The 5,035-nt window shown below is 57.7% G+C and overlaps 1 protein-coding gene across 1 annotated transcript in view; it reads right to left on the bottom strand.

Moving 5' to 3' along the window:
* IGSF8 (immunoglobulin superfamily member 8) overlaps positions 1-5,035 on the bottom strand; it is a 70,884-nt gene that overhangs the window by 63,294 nt on the left and 2,555 nt on the right. The window lies entirely within an intron of this gene.

The raw sequence follows: 5,035 nt of genomic DNA, 5'->3' as shown, positions 1-5,035 counted from the left end.
GGGGGTAAACAGGGGCCCCCCCCACCCCGCCTCCCCCCCCCCCCCCCCGCTCTCCGGTTAGATGGATAGGAGAGAGCCCTTGGAGAGAGAGACAGGACGGACCCTGAGGATTCATTCGAAGGCCGCTTGTTGTGTGCCTGCCTCAGGACAGCAGCAGCAGCAAAGGTCTCCGGAAGGGAGCGGCGACTCCCAAAGGCGCCTCCCCTGCCACCAGTTTTGTGAGTCTTGAAGGTGCTCCTGGACTCTCCCTCTTTCCTGCTGCCACAGACAAGCTAACAGGGCTGCCGGCCTCAGTCTGTGTCTCATGATGTTTGGGAGGGGCTGTGGCTCAGCGGCAGAGCCTCTGCTTGGCAGACAGAAAGTCCCAAGTTGGGCATCTCCACCTAAAAGGACCAGCCAGGTGGTGATGAGAAAGACCTCGCCCTGAGACCCTGGAGAGCGGCTGCCCGTCTGAGTAGACAAGACTGACCTGAATGGACCAGTGGTCTGATTTAGCATAAAGCACCTTCCTGTTTTGGTGAGGGGCCGTGGCTCAATGGCAGAGCATCTGGTCAGCATGGAGATGGTCCCAGGTTCTGTCCCTGGCATCTCAAATTAAAAGGACCAGGCAGGAGGTGATGGGAAAGACCTCCGCCTGAGACCCTGGGGAGCTGTAAAGAGGGGCTGTGGCTCAGTGGAAGAGCCTTTGCTTGGCACGCAGAAGGTCCCAGGTTCAATCCCCAACATCTCCAGTTAAAACGGACCAGGCAGGAGGTGATGGGAAAGACCTCTGTGCCTGAGACCCTGAAGAACTGTAAAGAGGGGCTGTGGCTCAGTGGCAGAGCCTCTGCTTGGCATGCAGGAGGTCCCAGGTTCAATCCCAGGTAGCATCTCCAGTTAAATGGACCTGGCAGGAGGTGATGGGAAAGACCTCCGCCTGAGACCCTGAAGAACTGTAAAGAGGGGCTGTGGCTCAGTGGCAGAGCCTCTGCTTGGGCATGCAGGAGGTCCCAGGTTCAATCCCAGGTAGCATCTCCAGTTAAAAAGGACCAAGCAGGAGGGGATGGGAAAGACCTCTGCCTGAGACCCTGAAGAACTGTCAAGAGGGGCCGTGGCTCAGTGGCAGAGCCTCTGCTTGGCATGTAGGAGGTCCCAGGTTCAGTCCCCGGCATCTCCAGCTAAAAGGACCAGGCAGGAGGTGATGTGCAGGACCTCTCTCTGCCTGAGACCTTGGAGAACTGCTGCCGGTCTGAGGAGACAACAGGGACCTCAGTGGACCAGTGGTCTGATTCCCTTGTCTCAGTGCCCCTCCCCAGAGCCGTGGCTCCTGCCCCAGGGTAGGAGTGGGGTCTGTGCCAGGTGCATGGTGGGCTCTTTCTAGGAGGATCAGGGCACAGGCAGTGTCCAATTGGGGGGCCACCAAAGGTTGCTGCTCCCCCCCCCGGTTCAGACTAGACCTCGGCTACCCAGGCATTCTGAATCCAGGTTCACATCCGATATGAATTTTAAACAAGGTAATTTCTGTGGGTCCGGCTGAGTGCCTTTGTTTCAAACCGCGGTGCACAGCAGAGGGAAAGACAGCCACTCTGAAGGGACCTTTGTTTGGGATCTAAACTTTGGATCGTTGCAACCCGGCCACGGCCTCTAGACACCTGCAGCTGGGAAGCTGCTGGTGGTGGTGGTGGTTTTAGGGTCTACGGGGCAAGAGAGAAGGGGGAGATCAAGGACTGGGGGTGCTCAGGACCCAAAGGCTTGAGAAGCAAAGGTGACGGGGCCCCTTGCTTGCCTGCCCCAAGAGGAGTGCCGGTCGGAGTTCTCTTGCGGGCCCGGAGGGGGTTGCTGCGTTGCTGGTGGCTGGGAATTGCAAGCCCCTCCTCTCCTCCAGCAGCCCTGTCCCTGGGGGACAGCCCCCCCCCAGCCAACACCTGGGTGCTGTCCAAAGGGACAAAGTGTTCTCGGGGACGCATCCAGGGGAGGGGTTTTGACTCGAGCTCACAGGCAGTCAGCTGACCGTGCAACAGCCCTGCGGGATGAGGCCAGGCATTAGTCTAGGCCAGCATCCTGTTTCCCACGCGGAGACAGCAGATGTCCCCTAATGTTGCCTCCTGGCTCTGAGATCCACAGGATTAGTGCCTCTGAATGGGGAAGCTCCCCTCAGTCACCCTGGCGAGTAGCCACTGATAGACTCACCCTCCTAGACTTTTGTAACCCACTTTCTGCTTTATGACAAATTACACCTAGACGGGTTTTTTTTTAAAAAAAAAATAGAATCATAGAGCTGGAAGGGACCTCCAGGGTCATCTAGTCCAACTCCCTGCACAAGGCAGGAAATTCACAAATGCCTCCCCCTCCACCCCCGCAGTGGCCCATGCCCAGAAGATGACAAAAAAAACCTCCAGGATCCCTGGCCAAACCGGCCTGGAGAAAAATGGCTTCCTGACCCCAAAGTGGCAATCAGCATTTCCCTGGGCGTGTCAGAAAGGGCCACGAGGACTAAGCACCAATGCAGGCCTTCCTGCCCTCCCTCTTGTGATCGGCCTAAGTTCACAATTTTAAATTTTTCATTGTGTTTCGCCCCCCTGTTGTCCGTTCCATATCCCAGTTTTGTGATCCTATTCCCATGGGATTGTTTATCATGGAATCACTGAGTTGGAAGGGGCCATACGGACCATCTAGTAGTCCAACCCCCTGCCCAATGCAGGACCAGCCTAGAGCATCTCTGACCATTATTCGTCCAGCCTCTTCTTGAAAGCTGCCAGCGAAGGGGAGCTGACCACCTCCCTGGGCAGTTGGTTCCACCTCTGAACCACTCTGACCGTGAATCCAGCCGATACCTTTCTGCGTGTAATTTAAACCCGTTGCTTTGGGTCCTTGCAGTCTGATTGAACTGCAGTATCAGTGTTGCAATCCACTGTGCTTCTCAGGGAGAAAGGTGGGCTACCAAGGAAGTAATGATTTAGAAAAAAAATCCTTCTCACCACAGCCCTGCAGGGTAGGTTAGGCTGTGAGTGTGTGCCTGTCCCACGGCCACTCAGGGCAGAGTAGTACTTGCTATGGGCCACGATGGGTAGGGGGGCACGGATTCTTCCCTCCCTCCCCTTTGTGGTCCTTCTGGACATCTGCTGCGTCCCTGTGGGAAACAGGATGCTGGACTAGACTGACTCCTGGCCTCACCCCGCAGGGTTCTTCTTAGGTTCTCAAGCACAGTGCGCCTGCAGCAAAGGGGGGGGGGGACCCACACAACAAAGCCCTGCAGTGGACTGCGATCCTCTCCCTCATAAAGTGACCCCCGCAGCTGTTACTTCCCTTATGCTCAACTTTACAAAAATACCCTCCTGAGCCTTTCTGGCTGGAAACAGCAAGAAAGGGGCGAAAGAGACACGGGCCTAAGCAGCTGAACACGTTCCTCTGACTGGACTTAGGAGCAGTGTTCCCTCCAAGCTGAGTTAGCGTGAGCTAGTTCACAGTTTTTTAGCCTCCGGCTCGCACATTTTTTTTGTCTTCGCTCAGGGAGGATGGGGCTCCAGAGCAAACTGATTTACACAGCAGCCCAATGGCTCGCTCACCACTTTAATGCCAGTAGCCCACAAAGTAGAATTCTTGCTCACAGGACTCCACAGCTTAGAGGGAGCCTTGCTCTGGAGGAGTACAGAGCTGCGGGCCCCCACTGGGAAGAAGAAAGGCAGGGCACCTTCAGCAGAGCGCCGCCTCTGAGCAGGACCTGCCACGTGGCCTTCGTGGCTCAGAGCCTCTAGAACGGGAGCGGGCTTCTCAGAGGGCAGATGTGTTCCCACACCAGCTGCCTGGGCCTTTGGAGCAGGCCGCTGTTGGCCGGAGTGACTTGGAGTGCTGAGTGTTTGGTGTCGTGGTTAAGTGCGTGGACTCTAATCTGGGAGAACCGGGTTTGATTCCCCACTCCTCCTCCACTTGCACCGGCTGGATGACCTTGGGCAAGCCATAGTTCATTCAGAGCTGTCTCTTAAGGGCAGTTCTGGAAAGAGCTCTCTCAGCCCCACCTACCTCACCGGGCCTCTGTTGTGGGGAGGGGAAGGGAAAGGAGTTTGTAAGCCCCTCTGAGACTCCCTTGGGGAGTGAAGGGCCATGGGGTATAAATCCAATCTCCTCCTCCTCCTCCTCCTCCTCCTCCTCTTCTTCTTCTTCGTCCAGATAGCTTCGGAGGGTGGCCATGTTGCCCTGAGGTAGGACAGCTCAGTTCGAGTGCCGCACCTTAGCGGCCAACCCGATTTCCAGGGCAGAAGCCGTCGAGCGTCAGACATCTGGTAGAGAGAGCTTTGGACTCTTGGCTCTGCTTACGCCCAGGGGAATCGGGTCGGCTCACGCGGTGCTCCTCCGGCACTCGGACCGAGCGGTGTGGTCCCGAGTAACGAGGAGGGGCCGCATGGCCCAAACTGGGCTTGGCCCCGCTCCTTGGCCCTTTCCAGGGGGCCGTCAGGACTGGGCCAGAAGCAGATGTTTATTCCTCAGGGGGGAATCAGGAGAGCAGGTCATCGCCAGACTCGTGGAAAACCGGCCCCCTTGCCAAGAACAGTAGGTCAGGGCAGGGGGTCACCTTACAGAGAGCCGGAGGGGAGGGGTGGGGAGGCAGAGAGGGAAGGGGGGACGGCTGGGCACCCCTGAAACTGGACTGGACGGCCCCACGCACACAGCTCGAGCACTCTGTAGCCCCGCCCCCTGCTGGCCCACCCTCAGCATGACCGGCTTCCGCAACAGCCTCAGTTCCCCTCGGGGCAAACCGGCTCCCGGCCGAGATGCCGCTGGGACCGCTTCCTCCTCCTCCTCCCCCGGCCCTCCCTTCTTCTCCCCCTGGTGTATAAATAGAAGAGGAAAAACAGCCCGGGCTTTATGAGGGCTGGCACCCCTCTGTGTGTGTGTGTGTGTGTGTGTGTGTGTGTGTGTGTGTGTGTGTGTGTGTGCTGGGGGGGGGTTTCTGCATGCTTCCGCTGCCCACCGCTTCCTGCCAGCCTCTCCCTTTCTAGGCTGGGACAGGAATGGGTGAGGAGGAGGACTCCTGGGCAATATGCAGCCAGGTCACCTG

The sequence above is a fragment of the Gekko japonicus genome, unplaced genomic scaffold, assembly GCF_001447785.1.
Source record: "Gekko japonicus isolate JY-2015 unplaced genomic scaffold, Gekko_japonicus_V1.1 scaffold358, whole genome shotgun sequence".
NCBI lineage: Eukaryota > Metazoa > Chordata > Lepidosauria > Squamata > Gekkonidae > Gekko > Gekko japonicus.
The sequence above is the reverse complement of the archived record's forward strand: the minus strand, read 5'-3'. Positions and strand labels throughout refer to the sequence as shown.